This window comes from Equus caballus, chromosome 23 (assembly GCF_041296265.1).
Source record: "Equus caballus isolate H_3958 breed thoroughbred chromosome 23, TB-T2T, whole genome shotgun sequence".
Lineage (NCBI taxonomy): Eukaryota > Metazoa > Chordata > Mammalia > Perissodactyla > Equidae > Equus > Equus caballus.
Window position 1 is genome coordinate 20629390 of NC_091706.1, and position 21380 is coordinate 20650769.

At 48.5% G+C, this 21380-nt stretch overlaps 1 protein-coding gene and 2 pseudogenes across 9 annotated transcripts in view; 2 read left to right on the plus strand and 1 right to left on the minus strand.

The window, feature by feature from the left end:
* Positions 1–10842, plus strand: part of LOC111772075 (A-kinase anchor protein 17A-like) — a 17150-nt pseudogene extending 6308 nt beyond the window's left edge.
* LOC111772073 (solute carrier family 28 member 3) overlaps positions 1–21380 on the plus strand; it is a 65117-nt gene continuing 43737 nt past the window's right edge. For 3 of the 9 annotated variants that reach the window (XM_023635008.2, XM_070248949.1, XM_070248948.1), the window contains exon 1: positions 19988–20124. The gene's annotated coding sequence lies outside the window, so the exon portion shown is untranslated. Of the gene's footprint in view, positions 6468–7767 lie in introns of those variants that run through there. The other 6 variants (XM_070248951.1, XM_070248946.1, XM_070248947.1 and 3 more) reach the window with 6 other exon arrangements.
* LOC111772077 (A-kinase anchor protein 17A pseudogene) lies at positions 11849–12631 on the minus strand (annotated as a pseudogene).

Genomic DNA, 21380 nt, shown 5'->3' on the forward strand with positions numbered 1-21380 from the left:
CGGGGAGCTGAGAGTCTCTGCGATGCGTGGTGGAGGCCGCCGTGAATCCCTCTGCGCTGGTGCTCTGTTTTGGAAGGTTGTTATTGATTCAGTTTCTTTAATGGTTATAGGTTTATTCAGATATTCTGTTTCTTTCTGTGAGTTTTGACAGATGGTGTCGTTCCAGGTATGGGTCTGTTTCATCTAGGTTATCAAATTTGTCTGCGTAGAGTTGATAGCGTTGATAGCGTTCCTTTGTTATCCTTTTAATTTTCATGGGATCTGTCTGTAGTGCTGGCCTCTCATTTCTTAGTTAGCTTGGCTATGGGCTCATCGATTTTATTGATCTTTTCAAAGACTCAGTTTTTGGTTTTGTTGATTTCCTGTATTGACTTCCTGTTTTAATTACATCGATTTCTGCTCTGATTTTTATAATTTTTTCTGCTTACTTTGCATTTAATTTGCTTATTCTTGTTTCCTAAGGTGGAAGTTTAGATTATTGATTTCAGATCTTCTTTTCTGGTATGTGCATTCAATGCTATAAATTTCCTCTAAACGCTGCTGTCGCTGCATCCCACAAATTTTGATAAATTACATTTTCATTTCATTTCTTGCGGTTCCCAATATTTTAAAATTTGTCTTGAGATGTCTTTTTTGACAACGTGTTACTTGGAAGTGTGTTATATCTCCATGTATTTTGGGGTTTTCCAAATATCTTTTTGTTACTGATTTCTAGTTTAATTCTTTTGTGGTCTAATAGTAGACGTATGATTGCCATTCTTTTAAATTTGTTAAGGTGCATTTTATGGCCCAGAATGTGGTCTGCCTTGGTGAATCGTGCCCGTGAGCTTGAGAAGATGTGTGTCTGCTGTTGTTGCGTGGAGTCGTCTGTCGGTGTCCATTACCTCCGGTTGATTGATGGGGTTGCTGAGTTCAGCTGTGTTCTAATTGACTTTCCACCTGCTGGATCTGTCCATGTCTGATAGAGGAGTGTTTAGTCTCCAACTGTAATCGTGGATTCGTGTGTTTCTTTTTACAGTTCTCTCAGTTTTTGCCTCACGTATTTTGACGGTCTGTTGTTAGGCGCATACACAAAATGGGTGGTTAGGTCTTCTTGGAGGATTGCCCCCTTTATCATTGTGTAATGCTTCTCTTTATCCCTGATAGCTTTCCTTGGTCTGAAGTCTGCTCTGTTTGGAATTAATGCAATTATTCCTGCTTTCTTTTGGTTAGTGTTAGCATGCTTTATCTTTCTCCATTCACTTACTTTTAAGCTATATATTTTAAGACTATATATTTAGTTTTTTTAAGTAAAGTGGGTTGCTTGTGGGTCTTCTTTAAAATCTACTGTGACAATGTCTGGGTTTTAATTGGTGCATTTAGATCATTGACATTCAAAGCGATTATTGATAGAGTTTGATTACTATCTGTTATATTTGTTACCATTTTCTATTTGGTGCCCTTGTCCTTTGTTCCTTTTTTGGTCTTTCAATATTTTTCTGCCTTTTTAGGTTTTGATTGAGCATTTTCTATGGTTCCATTTTTTCATGCTTTGTAGCACATCAGGTGTACTTCTTTTTTTCCCCTTTTTTACTGATTTTCCTAGTGTTTGCAATATACATTTACAGTAAATCCAAGTCCATTTTCAGGAAACACTATACTGCTTCACGGGTGGTGCAAGTACTTCATAATAACAGAACACTCCTAATTTCTCCCTACTATCTCTTATGTCATTGCTGCCATTCATTTCACTTATATATAAGCACATATATACAATTTATTGTTTTTTCAACTGTTAGAACCAACCTGTGGATAAACACGGGTCAGTGCTTCAATTGCATGACAAAGTGTAAATGTTAGCAGCACAGACAAACAAAAGCAAATATATTATTGACAGAACGTGAGTCATGCGGGGAGAAAGGAAAAGCAGAGGAACTGTGGGGACACAAACAGTATCAGGCATAGAGGAAATCTTGCGATTAGGGTGAAAGTTGATAAAACAAGAAATTAATAATAATAGCTATTTCTTGGGAGCTTCTGTGTGTGGGACACTAAATGCATTATTATTTCTATCGTCAGAGCAACCCCATGGGAGAGGTATTATCCATTTCCTGGGTTTACAGGTGAGGAAACAGAGGCCCAGGAAGGTTTTGTGAATTACTCAGGGATGCAGAGCTAAGAAACTGAAGAACAAGGATCCAAGCCAGGGGTCCATCTCAGAAGCAGTGCTTTCAGCCCCTGTGCTGCCACTTCCCTTGTCACTAAAGGGAGCAAATTTACATGATGTCACAAGAGAGAAGCAGCAAATTGATGAGATGAATATGATGGACTGGGAAGGAAGAGGGAGGAAAAGCAGAGGGAGAGGGAGTTTGTCCTCCCCCTCATGTTAGGTGATGAAACTGTCTAAGTGGATCTGTCATGAGGCAGCAGGATCAGCACCATGTTTAAGGTTATGGGGGTAACATCGAAGTGGCGAGACACTGTCTCTGGAGAGGGGAATAGGGTGAGAAGGGTTGAATTTCAGTATTATTCGAGTTGCTATTGTGTTCATGTATTTTCATAAAAATAACAGAATGTTTCTGTTTATTTAGAAATCGTTTCAGCTGTGTAAGTGCATCAAAACGTGAAATTCAAAAATCATCTTACATCTGTGACACATCTGTTAAACATTTGTCTTATCAGGATTATTCTTTTTAGCTTGAAAGCATTTAAAAAAATGTCAAGAAGTATGAATTTTCAAAATTTCTCTCAATGACACTGCAGGCATGGCAGAGACAGGGCGTGGGACTGTAGGAGCAAACTGGGTTTCAGCCCTGCCTCTGAGAGGCGGCTCCATTGCAAAGGGCAGTGATGCTGTGAGCCAGGGAGCAGGGGCATGGCTCTCTGGACAGTGATTGACAGCTTAGAGTGAGTGATGGGCGGCAGGGGCCTGGAGGGGTCCAGTGGCCTCTCTCGGGGGAGCTATTTGCTTTACAGGGCTGCTCGCATCAGTGTGGTGCTAGGCTCAGTGCTGTGCATTCTTAGGCTCAGTTGTCATACTTTTCCATGTGTTTACTTCATAAAAGTCAGCGCTTCTATGCTCCCTTTAAAATGGGGATCAAAGCACTATTGCTCTACCTCTGTCCATCATCTCTGTACCTATTTATCATCTGCCTACCTACCTGTACTACTCTGCTCAGGCTGCTCTAACAAAATGTCATAGACTGAGGGCCTTAAACAACACACATTTGTTTCTCACAGTTCTGGAGGCTGGAAGTCCAAGATCAAGGCGGATTCTGTTCCTGGTGAGGTCCCTTTTTCTGCCTTGCAGACAGCCACCCCCTGCTGTGCCAACACATGTGGACAGAGAAAGCTTTGCCATCTCTTCCTCTTTTAACAGCTCTGATCCCATCGTGGCAGCTCCGCCTCATGCCTCTTCTCAACCTAATCACCCCAAAGGCCCCACCTCTAACACCATTGGGGCTGGGGGGTAGGGCTTCAACATATGAATTTGGGGGGCACAAAATTCAATCAATAACTCACTCCATCTATTTATATATAATTTATCTGTCTGTCTATCCCCCTATCGTTACGTATAGAACAATAAGAACATGGCTTATAAGTCACTTCCCTGCGTTACTTTATTTGATCCTTCCAAAACTCTCGCCAAGTAAACAGGCCACAGATTAAGCACCGAGTTCACTGAGACACTTGAAGGTTGAGTGTGATGTTTGTGATCAAACAACCAACAAATGGTGGTGCAGAGAGTTCAACCCACACCTTCTCTGTCCTCCCTCCCACTTACTGACTTTTCCAGCCACCTGAGTTACCGGCTCCCCCTGAGGACACTGGGCGTCCTTCCTCTGGGCCTTTGCCATGATTATTCCCACGCTCTGGGATGCTTTTCCCTCAGACATCTGACTCAGTCTGCTCGCTCTAGACTATTCAAGTCCCGCCTTCCCAGTGAGGCTCGTCCTGTCCACTGTTTAACTCTCTGCCCACAATCTGAGTCCTCCATCTGCCGCTTTATTCTCCAGAGCATCTCTTCCTGGCTCACCCACCAGATCATGTACATATGCTTGTTGTTTCTTTTCTCCCCTCCAACCAGAATGTGGGCTCCACAAGGTCAGGAATTTGCGTTTATTAAGTCTAAGGGAGACCCAGCAGAACTGTAGGGTCAGCCAGAGCTGGGTGCATCTATAATTCTTGTGATTTGGTATTTTAGTGGTTTAGATTAGAGCCAGGCCCATTACTAAAGATCTATTCTGATAATTTTAAGCAGCATGATAAGTTACTAAGTAAATTTACATTTTCAGTAGGTAAAGGGCAGGCATGAGCTCTTGCTTCCTCCAGATGCGAGAACCCGGATGCAAATCCATCCTCTCTGGGTGAAATGGGAATGTGTGAGGACAACTGGCCTAAGTGTAAAGTAAATAAAAAGATGCACAAAAAAGACATTGAAACATGTTAAAAACTAAAACCATAAAGTGTGGTTTCCTGTCACACACCAGGGATTATGTGGCCTCCAGTGAGTCAGAGTTGGGAGAGAAGAGAGCAGCGTGGAGGGAAGAGGCCAGGCTGAGTCCCCGTCTCTCCCTCCTCTGGACCTTCCTTCCTCCTGGAGTGTCACCTCACGCTCAAACCGAGAGTCCAGGGTCAGCACGTGCAGTCATGAAGTGTGGCTGCTTCTGCAACCCAGTCACTGGGACACAGAACATTTTGCGTAGTAAGTGTGGCTCAGCACACCACCACTCATCTATGTCCATTCTTCCCCTACAGCTGAGTAAAGAACACGAGCAGAGGGAGATTAACAAGAACAAGGTTATGTATATATATGTATATGTACATAATAAGGACCCACAGAGTCAAATGGGGAGGGGGAGAGGAAGCCCCTGTAAGCAGCAGTGGGCATCCTGCCAGTGCCCAGACTGGAGAGAACCGGCCCAGAGCCTGGGTCGGCCACGTTAACAGTCCAGCCGGGGACGGCACAGTTGGTGCTACATGCAGCTGCTTCTGTTCTCCACACTGGAGCTTCCCAAGTCTGGGGCAGTTCTGAAGTGGGCTCTGTGCCCCTCACCCTCCAGCACACACATGACACACACACCCTGCACATACAGAAACACACACAACACACACATACATACCCCATACTGCACGTATACACACAACCACACATGTGTCCCCTGAGTTGTGGTCCTCTGGCTGCTGTAGGAAGAGAGCAGGTTAAGCTTCCCTTGAAGGATCTGAGCCCATTTCCCATGGAGCAAAACCTGTTCCTGGTTACACACAGTCTGCATAGCAAGATCTCCTCCATATTTGTTGAGGTTTGTGTTAGAAGAAAGGAACTGTGGGTGGCTCCTATGAGGCCCTGGCAGGTGATGAGGGTGCCCCAGAGGCAATGGTACCACTGGCCGTGCCCTGAGCACAGGCACAGTTGCTCTGACCAGGAGCCTCCAGACACAGGGCTGGCTCCTCCACAGTCAGAGGGGCCTTCTGGTGTTTGGACTGAGCGTAGAGTTTTCTGTCTAAAATCATATGGTGCTGTCCACATGGCACCACCTGGGCTTTGCCAGGGCGGTCCCCGGGCTCTATATGAACAGGGAACCAGAGTGTATCCAGTCTCAGCAGGTGTTGTGCTGTCTACCATCACTCTGGATAGGTGGGCTCTAAGTGTTCTGATGGCAGTTGGTGACACAGGAGCCTCCCATCACAGGCAAGGAGTTGTTCCCTTTGACTGCACCTGCTCTCTTTTGGCCAGGTGGGCCCCAGGTACACTGATGGAAAGTGGGAATACCAGGTCCTCCAGTCATGGGAATGGTGTATCCCCTCCCTCTGTGCCACCTGGACTCTGGGTGGGTGGCCCCCGGTGCTCGGAATGAGGTGGAACTAGAAGTGGGTGCAAACACAGGGGTGGTGCTTGCCCTCCTACTGCAGCAGCTGTGCTGTGGCCAGATGGACCCCAGTTATCTGACCAAAAGGGAGACCAGAGGTGGTGCTGGTGCCCCTCAGTCCTGCCCCAAAGTTGAGAGCACTGGATACCTGTGACTGGGTGAGGCCTGGGGTGGACACACTGACCCCAAAGCTCCCACGTTCCACGGGGGCTGCAGGTCCCAGGAACACAAGTGGGCCTGGAGCCATATTGGCCAACAGTGAGCTACTGTCCCATATGCTGGGCATCCTGGTGGCAACTCCAAAGCCAGTAGTAGTAGATATGCCACTGGGGAGAACACCTCAGGTGTCACTCAGAGTCAGGTGGGTGCTGACAGTGGTGCCAAATGCGGAAGCTGGAGATGTCAAAACTGTAAAACCTGGTTGCATTATGCTGCCTCTGGGAGGCTGGGCTGCGGGAGGGGTGGGGCCTACGGCCTGTGCTAGGGCTGCCAGTTTTCCCAACAGGAAAGAGTCGTCAGGCTGCTGCCCACCACAGGCCCCAAATGTGGGCAGAGGGGTGATTCCCGGGTCAAAGAGAAGATTGGAAATTGCGGTCTGTCTGCTGACTGACTGTGCAGGTAAACAGGTGGAGATGTGGGCCGAGGCAGTGCTGTCACTGGGTGGTGTGTTCTCAGAACCAGGAAGCACCATGTAAAATGGGCAGTGGTTGTCCCTGGAGACAGGGGGACACTGGAAGGTGACAGCCTGGGAAGGAGGCGTGGGATCCAGAACATCTGTGTCAGAGGCATGCTTGAGGTTTGCAGAGGTGATGCCTCCTGGGGGAGTGTGGGGGACACAGGACCACAAGGGCTTGGCCAGTGAAAACAGGAGCACTGGGGAGAAGGGCTCTCTGCTGCTGCCCATCAGGGGCCCCACATGTGGACTGAGGGGCAATTTGGGGGCCAAGGGATAGATAAAAATTGGGGTGGGGAAGAGGAGCATCAGTGAAGGTGGGCTGTGGAGACTGGTCCCTTTGCAGGTCCCTCTGCTCCACACTGCAATGAACCTGGGGAAATGGGAGCGATCTCACACTGGAGCCCGCAGGAGACCAGAGAATGCCAGCCTGGGAAGGGAGAGCCGTGTCCATGTCAGTGATGCCAGGCTCTAAAGTAGGCTGGGAGGTCAGACCTGCAGATACTGTGGTTGTCACGGTGGAAGGGACTGCCACAGAAAGGATGGGCTGGCCTGTGAAAACAGGAGTCCTGGAGGAAGGGAGTGGAAGAGCAGTAGGTAAGAGAAAAGGAGGGGGGAAGCTAACACGTGGCTGTTGGGGATTCTTTTTGGCAAGAGGGCAGCTTGAAGGAGAAGGTGGCCATGCTTGGAGGTGTGAGGAGGCCAGAAATAGTAGCTGCTGTCGCTCTGACTGAATGAAAAGGGCCTCCATTCTCACTAAATGGAATTCCCAAAATGGAACTTGGTCTAAAAGGGGGAAGAGAATGGGCAGGAACAGCAGGAGGAGGAGAGTTCAGGACTGTGCATCTTGTTTCCTGATCAGTATTTGGGGTCTAGGGAGCTGGAGGGACAGACAGGATCCTGGGTCTGGCAGACAGGTCAACTGAGTCAGTGGGAGGAGCAGCGACCTGTGAAGGGTGAGTGTCGAGGGGCAGGGAGTCTGCAGTCTCCGAGGCAACTCGGAGGGGTGAAGGTGGGGAGAAGGAAGGGGCAGGCCAAGTGGCCCTGTGGTCTGCCATGCCCCCTGTTTTATACTCCAAGATCTTGTTCTGCTGACACTCACTGTTCTCTTACAAGGTGCCCGGGTTTTTGGCAATAGCTGTGCAAGGAAGCTGAGGAGGTGGGAGTGGCTCACCTGGGCCCCACAGCAGTGGCAGTGGCAGTGGCAGGGGGAGCACAAGTGGCATGATGATTCTCTGTTTGCAGGACCTACTGCTGGGAGATCCCTGGGGAGAAGAGCTCCTTGATGGGCTGTCTGCAGGCTTTCATCCCACATCTTCCCTGACATCAGTGAGCCTGGGGAGCTGGGCAGAGGGTCTTCACCTGGCACTTCCTTTGTTGACCTCTTGGGCAGCAGGGAGCAGCATGAGGTTGGGTCAGAGAGCACCATTGCATATGGATCAGGCTTCCAAGGAGGCAGGACATCTCCAGCAGGGCTGTGTGAGATGGTGATGACATGGCTTTCCCAGGAGGAGCTGATTGGAGACATCTGGGTGTTCTCACTCACGCTGTCTTCTGGGTGCTTGGGATGGAGGTCCGGAGGCCCAGGACTGCACTTGCGGGAAGTGAGGACTCTGTTGGTCTCCAGGGGACTAGGTGTCAATGTTACATCCCCACTGCTGTGTGGGCCCCTGTGCCCACCGTCTTGTCCTTTGTTCTCTATGTGATGCTCCTCCTTTTCCTTTCCTTCTCTGGGCTCTTCTTGGGCCTTCACCTCAGTCTCCTTTGGGCAAGGAAGTGAGAGGTGACTGGATGGTGCTGGCTTCATAGCCCTGACGACCTGCCCAGGTGGTGAACAGAGGAGAGTAAGTTTGCACCCTGGAGGAGGGATCCTTATGTTTCTCAAGTTTCCAGACATCATGGGATTACGAGCTCTAGCTCACCAAGGGGAGGATCCCCTGAGGGGAGCGCGTGGCCTGCTGGACTGGATACCACCTCTCCTGCGCCATGTAAAAGCCAGCCGATAAAGGCACTGGGTCCTGATTGGGACCCTCCAGACGGAGGGTTGGCATGAGAGCAGCGGGGTGGTCTCAGCCAGGTGGGGCAGCAGAGCAACCCCTGGGTCTCATCTGGTGTGAGGAGGCTTCACGTCCACAGCCTGGATTTTTATTTAAAACAATTTTGTGACGAGGATAAATAAAATGTTAGGTGTGTGAAGGCCCAGGAAACATTGCAACAAAGAGACATATTCAGCCTTAGCATGCTGGCCTCCCCAAAACCCCTCACTGACACCCTGATATTACTGGGGAGTCAAATGGGAATGAAATACGTTCTAACTTGTAAATTCCCTATTTAAATAGCTAAATCTTCCCTATATATTTCGTGTATCCTCATTTCTTCTTCATATGACAGCCAATATTTTAAGAAGGAAGGAATTCATCCTTTTTTTCACCCAGTTTATAACCCAAGAGAAAACCTCTCCCCGGATTTTGAAATCTGTAAATGCAAATCCAGAAGACAGCACAAGCATTCTCTGAGCAGCAAAGGATGGTGTGGCGGGTGAAGAAAGGAGGGCAGAAGAAATGAGTGTCCAGAATAGAGAGCTTCTAGCAGGGTTCCAGTCAAACACAGTAGGGGGAGGCACAAACGCTCAGGATGGCTTCTAGATTCACCCGAATATGCCCAGCGATCCCTGGAATACAGTCTCAGGGAGAACGTTGGTGAACGCTTTTTTTTAAAGACTTTTTTAGAGCAGTTTTAGGTTTACAGCAAAATTGAGAGGGAGGTACAGAGGTTTCTCACATGCCTTCTGCATCCGCACATGCACAGCCCCTCATTATCAACATCACTCCCAGAATGGTACATTTCTTAGCAGGGATGGACCTACACTGACACATCACAATCACTAAAGTCCACAGTTTACCTTAGGGCTCACTCTTGGTGGTGTACATTCAGTGGGTTGGGGCAAATGTATAATGACATATATCCATCGTTATAGTATCATCCAGAATGGTTTCACTGCCCTAAAAATCCTCTGTGCTGTGCTTATTCATCTGTGCCCCATGCCCCTCCACTAGTGACCACTGACCTTTTTATTGTCTCCATAGATTTGCCTTTTCTAGAATTTCCTATAGTTGGAATCATACGGTATGTAGCCTTTTCAGATTGGCTTCTTTCACTTAGTAATATGCATTCCAGTTTCCTCCGTGTCTTTCCATGGCTCAATAGCTCATATCTCTGTAGCAGTGAATAATATTCCACTGTCTGGGTGTATTGGTGAACTTTTGAGACTGGGAATGCTCAAAACCATGATCCTTAATTCACCTAGGAAATCTCAAACCCAATTAAAGAAATTTATAATTTTTCAAACTGCTTACAACATCACTCCTAATTTCTGCAATCCCCACAACAATCTTAAAAAGCTAGTGTTGTCCTGTTTTCATTGACTGACGTTAAGAGACATGAACTTACCTGATCTTGATTAGAAACCAACTGCCCCTGGCTCCCCCCCCCCCCAAAGCCCACTGCACTACACCAGGGGGTTGGGACTAGGGTTTTCCTGTTTAGCAAATTAAAATACAGTGTTTTATCTGGCGATCCTAGTTGGCATAAAGGGCCCAGACATCTAATAATGGTGGTATCAGAGATACCTTCAGTTTTTCAAAAACCCTAGTAGAAAGTCGATATGTACGATGGCATGGCCAATGACAATGCCAACTTTTGACCACTCTCCCACCCCACCCACTAGTCAATGTATTCTCTCCTTTGTTATCTTATCCTGATTAGAAGTTTTGAGCAGCAGCTATGTTTCCCTCTGAAATGAAAAAGAGACAATTAATGATTGCTTAAATGCAGTCTCTTTGGAAGGCTAATTCTTTCAAAGATGAGAGTCAATAGCAGATGGGTGAAGAGTGGGAACCAGTGTATGCTGGAATTGCAAGGACTGCCTGTAAGTGGTGGGAGGGACAAAGGTGGGCATCAATGGGGCTCTAAGAGCCGGGGTGTGCTCCAATCTGAGCAACCCTTCCCTGATTCATTTGCATAACAAGATTCAGCCTAAGATGGCATCTGAGGAAAATGGTCTCCTGCTAAAATACCACCTGAAGCCATTGTTCTACTTTAGAATGTGCTGTCCAGTACACAAGCCACTAACCCCCTGTGGCTGTTGAGCACTTGAATTGGGACTGGTCCAACTTGAGTTGTGCTATGAATGTAAGATACATCGGATTTCAAAGACTTAATACCATAAAAGAATGTATAATATCTCTAATTTCTATGTTGGGTACATGTCCAAAAGATGTTTTGTATATAGTCATTAAGTAAATATATTATTAAAATTAAGTTGACCTGCTTATTTTTTTCAATGCAACTGCTAAAAATTAAAATTGTATGTATGGCTTGTGTCATATTTCTGTTGGGTTATGCTGATACCCCGTGCTGGGAGATAGATCAAAGAAACTCTAGGACTGGTATGACTAGCACGTTCCCACGCGCAGCTTAGTTTAGATTGTCCACTAGTCTAAGCACGTTCTAGCTAAGAGTAATATCACGTTTGTGTTACTGAGAGTCACTCTAAAACAATAAAAAACTGTTACTGTGCACTCTCCAGGTTTTTCTTTTCCTGGTGTGTTTTTTCTCTCAGTATTAAGACTGACTTCTTTCAGTTACCGTGGCAAACAGCTGAGGAAGGCAGGCCCTGCCACTGGCTGTGTTCCAGAGACATGCACAGATAGCAGCCCAGAGCAGGAAGAGGCGGCTCCCTGCTGAAGGTCACCACCAGCCCTGCCTGGCCTGTCCTTGGCTCTGCCAGCAGCTCCGCAGTCAGCCTGATGGACCACAGGTTCCTCTGAGCCAGCAGCAGCTTCCGCTCTTCTAGTTTTGTTTTTTTTCTTGTAGCTTTCTCTGCTCTGCAGCTTGTAGCTTCTCAAGCTTTACCTGATTCCGACAGAGTTCATGGTCCCGCTGCTGTTTTTCCCTCTTGCATAGCTTCTCCTCTCTTTTCCTTTCTCCAATTCTCTGCTCTTTGCCTCCTTCTCTGCCATTTTGTTCTCCTCTTTGCTGCTATTTCTTAATTGAGGCATTATTCAGGTGCTTGGTTGAGTGAAAAGAAACCTTGGGGGCTGGCCCCATCTCCGAGTGGTTAAGTTCCTGCTCTCCACTTCGGCGGCCCAGGGTTTCGACGGTTCGGATCCTGGGCACGGACAAAGCACAGCTCATCAGGCCATGTCTAGGTGGTGTCCCACATGCCACAACTAGAAGGACCCACAACTAAAGTATACAACTATGTACTGGGGGGATTTGGGGAGAAAAAGCCAAAAAAAAAAAAAGATTTGCAACAGTTGTTAGCTCAGGTGCCAATCGTTAAAAAAAAAAAACAAAAAAAAGAAATGTTGGTGTTGCAGGTCACAGCCTCGCCGTCCTCGCCTGTAATGTGAGCTCTAGCCACCCAAGACGCTCAGGGCTTGGATGAAGCCCACGTAACCACGGTACTGGACATATGCCTTGAAGTTCAAGTGTCCCCTGAAACTGAAGGTGTGGAAGTTCAGGCAGGTCATCTCCTCCCCATAGGGGTCCAGCAAGGGGATGTCCACTTTCCCTATCTCCCTAAACTTCTCAAACGCCTTGACTAGAACCTCCTTGCTGGGCTTCTGTGAGCCTGCCTCCTTCAGGGTAACTATTTGCAGGGCAGCCCCTCCAGGCGAATCATGTCCAGCCTCTCCTGGAAGCATTCATTCATATCCACCTGTGGAAGAAGGCGTCCCAGTTGTGGTACATGGCGAAGTCGATTTGAACTCAGTGGCCCGTACCTGGAGTGTGTCAAAGAAGCCCCTGAGCTGGATGATCTTGGCCGCCAAGGCAGGCCAGGAAAGACTTGACCAGACGTTGTTCTCCCCCTCGCCCTTGAAGTCCGGGGTGCTCTTAGAAATCCGGAGGATGGAGAACTAGTGATTGTGTACCATTCCCTTCAGCCTTTCCATCACCTCCCAGGTGGAGATGGACTCCCGGGCTGCTGCAGCTGTGTGAGGGCCAGGCTGATGGTCATTTTCACCATGGTCTTGACGTAGAGGCTGTACAGAAAGCAGAACTCCACTGCATGAGACATGTGGTGTACTGTGGTACCTGCTGCCATAGCTGGGGCATTGGTCTGGCAGAGGGCTTCAGCTGTGTTCCAAGCCACTGCCCATGTGGCCCAAGCTCGCTGCCTTCTCCCAAGGACCTCCACAGGCACAGCCTCCTCGTCAGGCATCACCAGTGTCAGCCAGAGGCTCGCCTGAAGGGATCCATACCTCTGTCACCCTCTTCCGTGATGGTGCTAAGTGCTGGAGATATGAAGGTAAGACATTAATTTCTGCCTTTGAGAACCTCGATCTAGAGAGAGACAAAGAATAAGTAGCCAGTTACAAATATGCCCTCTGGGCTAAAGGGAACTTGACTGTCTCATTCACAGTTGTATCGACAATGTCTGGGCCGTATGCTGGATAAATATTTGTTGAATAAATAGATGAATGAATGCAGAGCACTACGGGAACACAGAATGGAGGGTTAGGGAAGGCTTTCTAGAGGAATTGCTGACTCCAATGGTCAGAAAGAGGTAGCCCGGAAGAGCAGACTGGGGAAAGTATTCCAGAAGGAGAAACGGCAAGGTTGGCTCAGGCGTACATAACAGTTATGCCTGGATTAGAGGCTGGCAGAGGAGATCATGAGAATATGAAGAGACTCCCATGATGAAGAGCCTCATATGCAAAACTACTAACTTAAGATTCTATCCTAAAATCAATGGAGAGTCAGCATTGAGCAGAGAAGCAACATTATGAAGTTTGTGATGTAGAAAGATGAACCTGAGAGCATAATGGAGGGCTGGTTTGTTATAGAGTGGCTAACACTGGAGGCAAGAAGACCAGTTAAAGAACTGGCAAATAATTCAGGCAAGGGAAGATAAGAGTGTAAGCTAAGGCAGTGATACTAGAAAGCCAAGGAGGAAATGGGATTAGGAGATATCTAGGGGGTAGATTTGACAGGACTTGAGGACAAACTGACTGTGGGGATTGAGAGAGGAGGAGCAGAGGATAATGGCCAGGTTACTGTCACAGGGAGATGGGTAGGTGGAGGAGGCGCTCCTTTCCCAGCTGGAACCAGCCCAGTGGGCAGGAGAGGCGCTGCGTGCTGTGTCTCCTTCACGTGTCCTACAAGAGCTGTGGCAGGGGCACCTCTAGCTGTCCTCACGACATAGTAGCCCTTGGGGCAGTCCTGCATGCATGTCACATCTGCCAAGGGAAGAAAAGTGTCTGTCTTGGTATCAAGTATGACAGGTTTCCCAACCCTCCTCTATATACTCCCCACTGTGTACCCCTTGGTACACACTGTGTACCTGGTACAGTGTGTACCGGGGGAGACAGGATGCAGGAGGAGTGAGACAATGTCCCTGTGGGCTGATGGATATCCTTGGGAGCTGAGATGAATGTCCAGGAAATAGAATCGACCACAAAGCCTTTAGGAGTTGAGAGGAAACAGAGGTCAGAGTGGACTGGCCTTGGTGGGCAGGACAGAAACCACAGTCCGTCAATATGAGCCCGAGGATGTACGGGGCATCCCAGGAGTGGGAGTCCACATAAGGCAGTGCTGGGGCAGCAAGTGTCAAGGCTCCACTGAAAAAAACAAAGTTCAGGGCCAACGTGATGACCTGTCCCCACAACTTCAACTTTCTATTTCGAGCCTTGAATGTGTTCCCTCCAAGATAAGATTTTGACCTCGATTCTGCTGTGCTGCCCACACTGTGTGGCTGTTGAAATTAAAATGAAAGGAAATTAAAACTTCAGTTCCTGATTTGTGTAAGCACAGATATAGAAAGTTTCCATCATGACAGAAAGTGCTATGGACAGTGAGTCTGTTTTACCTGGGTGTTTAAAAAGTAGATCAAACCTTAAATTCTCTGCTCTACAAAGCAAGGTGAGCTGGAGTCGAGTTGTTCAGCCTCGCACCACCCCAGTCCTTTCTCCACCCACCCCAGTGGAGTCTCTGATTCTTCCTTCTTCCTTAGGAACATTTAGGGGTGGAAGGTGAGGGCAGGTTGATTAGAAAGTAACAAACTGAGATTTGCTGGCTCTGCAGTTTAGGACTCAGTCCTTAGAGGCAACTTCTTCCCCAGCTTCTGCTCAACCTCGTGGACTGGCAGCCAGCCTCTCCTGCATTTCTAGTGTGAGCCACTGGTCAAGTCTAGACCAGCAGCCAGGCTGTGTCCATAACTCTAGTGAGCATTAAGCACAGGCGCTGATGGGAAAGCTAAGTGATATTAGGGCTGCTGCAGAAAGTGCTGTGGACTCAAACTCTGCTGGGAGACTCTCTGAGCTCCTGAGGACAGGGCCATGTCGTGCACTCTGAGTTCCAGCACCCAGCAAAGGCCAGGGCTCCAGTGAATGCTTGTTTGGTGGTTCTTGTGTTAAAGATGTATATTAGCAACAGTTCATTGTCCAGCTGATGTATCTGGTTAACCAGGGGGGAGCCCTAATCTCCTCAAGATGAAAAACCTCTGGATTAGTTTCCTATTGCTCTTGTAACAAATTACCACAAACCTAGTGGATGAAAACAATACAAATTTCTTATCTTACAGTTGTGGAGGTCAGAAGTCTAAAACAGCTCTACAGGGCTGTGTCCCTTTTGGAGGTTCTGGGAGACAATCTATTTCTTTGCCTTTTCCAGCATCTGGAGATCACCTGCATTCCTTGGCTTGTGGCTGCTTCCTGCATCTTCAAAGCCAGAGCACAGCATCTTCTCTCTTTGTTCCTCTGCTCTGTCATCACATAGGCATCAACTACTAACTCTGATCCTCCTACCTCCCTCTTGGGAGGACCCTTCTCAAAATGTAGGATAATTCTCCCATATAAAGACCATTAATTTAATCACACCTGCAAAACCCTTTTTGCCGTGTAAGTGACATTCACAGGATCTGGGGATTAGGATGTGGACATTTGTAGGGGCCACATTGTTCAGTCTACCACAACCTCCAGAGGAATTACCCAGTTTATAAAAACCAACCCTGGTGGGGTGGTGGTGAAGGGCAGGGTGGGAGAACGTGAGAAGATCAGGCCTGAGACATCCTGTGCCCAGCCCTTGGGGGACTACGGCTCTGTGTTATGCACCAGCACCGAAGTCTCATTCTAGTCTAACTCACATCCCTAGTTTAAGGGAAGACCACCTTGTAGTGATGACGTCTTCCTGTCTGTCTGAAGGCTCCTGAGAAGTTCACTGGAGGCACTCTAGATTCGGGCAATTAGGAAAGAAGGTCTGGGGTTGGGATGATATGGGAGATCTGGAATGTTCTCATGAAGCAGCAGCTTCTGGGGAGGATGGTCACTGAGATTTGTATAAGAGGAGCTGAGATGGATGGACAAAGAAGACTGGGATCTTCGATTGTTTTCTGTTGGAGGGGACCAGGAATGGTGAGGAGGATAGCTATCCCTGTGCCTTGCAGGGAAATGGTGTCCTAGCAAATGACTCCTCAACAAGAAGAGGAAAAATGGCCACACATTTCTACCCTGAGGGTCTTGCTTCTCAGGTCTACTCTGCTGGGCTGGGGAGATCAATGCTGGCACTTTCCTGGTCTTCAGCATGTTCGTCCTTCCTTCTCTCTCTCCTATACCCTCCACTGCTCCTTCTTTCAGTTGAGTTGAATTTTGTTTCATTTTCCTTCTCCCCTTCATGTGCTGAGACTAATCATGGCATCCCTGGAGACCTGAGGGCACTGCCCCACGTTAGCGGGAACCACTATGTGGGATCTGCTGGAGGCGGCCAACCTCAGAATGGGCCATACTCTGTTCAAGAAGATTCATTAAACAACAGATACTAAATCAAGGGGAAACTTTGATGAGGAGCTGACCACCTGCATTTCCAGAAAGCGTCTCTCCACAGACTGCTTATTTTTTTTTTTTTTTAAAGATTTTATTTTTTCCTTTTTCTCCCCAAAGCCCCCCAGTACATAGTTGTGTATTCTTCGTTGTGGGTTCTTCTAGTTGTGGCATGTGGGACGCTGCCTCAGCGTGGTCTGATGAGCAGTGCCATGTCCGCGCCCAGGATTCGAACTGATGAAACACTGGGCCGCCTGCAGCGGAGCGCGCGAACTTAACCACTCGGCCACGGGGCCAGCCCCCACAGACTGCTTATTAATCACAAGGGAATTATAACTGTGCAGTGGAGAAATGGGACAGCGCCCTCAACAGATGACCACAATTAACATCACTGATGAGAGGCAGCTGCACATGTGGTGTCTCCAGAATGACACAACATCACCCGTGAGGAATTCTGGCTGAGAATGCATTATCTCCATCTAATCGTGGGGAAACTTCACACAGACCCCCCATGGAGGGGTAGGGACTGTCTTCCTCTACAGTGTTAATACTATAAATGATGAAGACAGTCTGTGGATGTGTTTCAAATTAAAGGAGGCTAAAGCCACATGGTAACTAAATGCAATACCTGCCCCACGGCTGGACCCTGTCCTAAAGGGGAATTGACAAAATTATAATACAGATGGGATATTGAAATATTGTATCAATTGTAAATTCATTGGACTTGACAACTGGGCTGTGGTTATGTGAGAAAGTATGTTGTTCTTAGAAAATACATTCTAAAGTGTTCTTGGGAAAAGGGCGATGATGTATGTAACATGTCTGCAAATGGTTCTGAAAAAACTGTACCGTAGATTCTGTCTGCAGATACATTGAGAGCAGGGGACCAAGAGCAAGCACATGAGAAAGCAGAGGGGGGTCAGAGGTGAATGGTGGGGACGGGGTAAAGGGCACGTGTGCCTGTTCTTCGCACTGTTCTCACTCTTCCATTTTTTCTGTGGCTTTTTAAGTTTTCCAAACACACAGTAAACAATTAAAAGGAAAGACACCAATATCTACTGGGCACCAAGCATCGTGCAAGGTCATTTCTCAGATGGAGAGAAGGACAAAGCCCTTCTATGAGGAAAAGCAACTCACTGGGAAGAAGGCTGCCCCACAGGTGCATGTGACACTGGTCCTCCGAGGGCCCCATGCAGCAGAGCACTTGGCGGGACAGGGCTTGCATCCCAGAGCCCCTCACCCCAGCACTCGTTGGGGGTGCGTTCCTGGTGGGCACGCAGTCCATGTGGTGGTTCAGCCTCAAGCCGTCCTGGCAGGGCATGCAGGTCCCAGACACGGGCAGGTCCTGCAGGACTTGTGGCAATCTGTGGGTGGGATGGGGCTGCCGACAGAGTAGGAGAGGCCATGCGCCCCTCTAGGGAATCAGTTCACTGGAAAGTGTGGCATGAGCCTTCCTCGTTTCTTCCAGAGATTTCCAGGGCTCTGTGCCAAGGGTATGGGGCCATGAGTTGAGGACAGCCCTTGGGCTCTGAGTGGAGCATTCTTGTGACAAAAAGAGAAAAAATGTGTGTTTTGTATTCTCCGTAATATCTAGAGGCCCTTCCTGCAACAGCCCCTCAGAAATTTTAAGACTCATTGCAACTACCCAAGATGCAGCAAAGGAACACTAAGAGGCCTTGTGGCAGCATGGCCACACACTGGTTGGTGGCCTTTTCACACCGTGACTCCTGTTCTGCCGTCCTCCACTGACCTCCCAGAATGCCTTGCACTTATCATTAATGTAGCCATTGTCCAGATATGTTATAATTACCTGTTGAATGCACAGCACCTATGGGAGGGCCTGGCGTGTGACAGACAGTCAGTGAGTATTTGTCAGACAAATGAGTGAGAACCATTCACGCCCCCTCAGGGTTTTAGTAGTCACTGCTCCCTCTGCCTAGAATTCTCTTCTCCCAGGTATAGCCTGGTTTGTTCCCTCCCTTCTCAGAGACATCTTCCAGCCTCCTTCTCGAATTTCAGCTGCATCCTGCCCAACATCCTCTCCCCCTTCCCTGCCTTATTTTTCCTTCTGACTTATCTTCTGTAGAGTTGGCCTTGCCCAGTAGAATGCAAGCTCCATCAGGACAGGGTTCTGTGTGTATTGTTCCCTGCTGTTACCAGGCCTGGAGGAGCATGTGGCACATAGGAGGCCCCCAAGAAGCACTCACTGAATGAATAGACCCCTGGTGTTATCGTTGTGATTGTCATCATCTCATCTTATCTATCCAGGAAATTCCTTCTCAGGAAAGGCTGGAGGAGCTCAGTCACTTGGCTGAAAAGGGCAGAGTCACGAGTTGAACCCAGGACCTTAAGAAGAGCTCTCGCTATTTCTGCCCTCGTTCCCCGGGAGAGCTGTGGGACGCTTAGAGGTGTCTCTGCTGTCTCGTAGGGGATAATTTGGGGTGATGAGAATGGATTCCCAGTCCTTGTGTTTCTTAGAGGAAGTCCTGCTTGGAGATGGCTTGGTTCCAGGAGCTTCTCCACACCAGCCAAACCTTAATTTTCAGGTCAGGTCCTTTGTTACTTTTCCTCTCTGGAAAGTCAGGTGGTCACCCTGTTTCTTCCCTCAGCCTCCCTGTGGACTGGTGGAAGGGGCAACAGCATTGCAAGGACAGACTCAAGTCACTTTCCAGCATTGGGTGGGTCTGAGGAGAGCCCCGGCATCTGTGGTTTTAAAGCTCTGCAGGTGACTCTAATGGGCAGCCAGGGGTGAGATCCAGGGCCTTTCTCAATGGGAAAATCAAATCAAGTAAATTAAGGAACCATCCTCTGAGACCTGTAAAGCTCTCTCGATGGCAAGTTACGTCTGTGACTGAGCCCCAGAGAAGGGCCCGAAGTCAGTCCTGAGTTCCCAGCATGGTGCAGGCAAGATGGTCCTGCAGGCCTTGATGAGTCTCTGAACTTCTTGTGGAAACGGAGCCCAGCTCCACAGCCTGCCGCCCGGGCTCCCTCCGCCCTTTGCTGCACTGCACAGCCGCCTGTCTCCAAGCCCGTGTTCTTCACAGCTTGTCAGCTGGGACAGTGACACTAGAAGCTTCACATGAAACACAGAGAAAGGTAGATCCAGCCCACAGGCTAGAACAGATAGCCTTCCAGGGAACCTGTGTCCTCCTGTCCTCCCAACACATGTCCCTGAGATGTCCTAGCACGTGGGTGGCCCAAGGTCTCTCCTGCCCCGGGAGTCACCCTCAAGCTCTCGCTCAGGTTAAGGGCCTGCCTCTGGGTGTCTATCTCGTGTTTGGTTGGAGGCCACAAGGGGTTAGATTACCACTGAGTGCTGAGCTGGAGTGGATGCTGTGACTGTAGTTAACAGGACAGGATTGTACACGTGCACGGTGCTAAGAGAGTAGATCTTCAATGATCTCACCAAAACAAAGGGTAACCATGTGAGGTGATGGGTGTGTTCACTGGCCTTACTGTCGTCATCATTTCACAATATCCATGTGTATCAGATCATCATGTTGTACACCTTGAACTTACAATGTTCTACATCATTAAAACTGGGGTGGGGTTGGGAGTGGAGAAAATTCCCTTCCCCAGGATGCTTCTCTCACTTGCTGGAGAATTCCTCTGGTAATGGGCAATTTGTTTAATTTTTCTGTTCCCTGATACCTAGTGAGAGGCAAGAACTCACACCCAGTTCAAACATGAGGAGGCATCAGAAGAGCAGACCCCTCTTGACCGTGTAGGGACTGAGGTGCCAAGTGGGATGGAACAGGGACCCGGGGCAGCAGAGCTGAAGGTGAGGAGGATGGAGGAAGCTTTAGGGAGGCTACGGTGAAAGGGGACAAGGGACACCAAGAAAATCCTCTGTGGCTTGGCTTTCCTTAGGCTGCTGGAACCTATTATGGCTTAAAATTTTGGGAAAAATCTTCCATTTGGGGTGGGCTTTTGAAGGCTCCTCATCTCCGTTGTAAATCTTCACCTGAGGATCCTTTTGGATCAGCCACTTTTGTGAGGAGGGTCAGCATTAGCCATTGTAATAACAGTTACATGATCAAAGCTAAAGAATGATGCCTTTTAAAAATAAATAATGAATCAGGGCAGAGTCACAATATGCTTCCGTGAGCAGGAGGGAAAGGCTGGGACGACAGCTCGGGAGCGGGAACTGTGCGAACCCAGGAACCTGCTCTGTCTCAGCAGAATCCCATAATCCTGTTAGGATCCGTGGGATGCAGCGCTCAGCCCTGTGCCCAGAAGTCTTCCCCGTGCGGTCCTTAGTCTCTTTTTCATAGTAAGTTCCTGCTGCACACTCATCCAAACACCGCTCGTCGTGGAGAACTGAGGACGCCTCAGCACAGATGTCGCAGTCATCCGCTGAGGGGCCACTGCCCTCCAGTCTTCAAGGCAGAGGACACCCTGGCATGCATCTTTATAGGAGTGGTGGGGACAGGACTGATGGCACATATCCCTGCACAGGAAGGACCCAGGCACGCACTCTGGGGAAGGGGAGAGCAGCAAGCGACCCCCAGAGGGACAGGAGAAAGGAATTCATTCCTTCTGCAGAGGGCTGGCCTCTCCTCCCCACTTTGGCTCATCAGACATGAGTGTACCTGCATCTGCCCCTTCCCCACCCTGCTGGGGCTCCTCCTCCGTGTGGCACAGGCCTGCTTTGGGAGAGGAGACCACATATGGTGGCCCGATTGCATGGTGCTGGGTTTACATCCTGAAATGATCTTCCCCTTGGAGATGCACAACTTGTGGTGCTGTGGCAGATGAGTGAGGGCTGAGATGCTGGAGGGATTCTTCTGAAATCCCAAGAAGCAGTAACAGATTTTTAAAGTTGTACCGAGCCCCTTAGGCTCTTTTTAGTAGGGAAAGCAGTTTAGGAATTTTTGGATTAGTTAATTTTTCATTCACTGGTAGGGTAGACCAATGAAATATGCATAGTTGATTAGCATGATAAATGCATTGTAGGTATATTTTCTTTGTGTTCATTCTCTTATTTCGGGGAGAATTCCAGAAAACACTTTGGTTAGACCAAGAGAATCCCTTGGA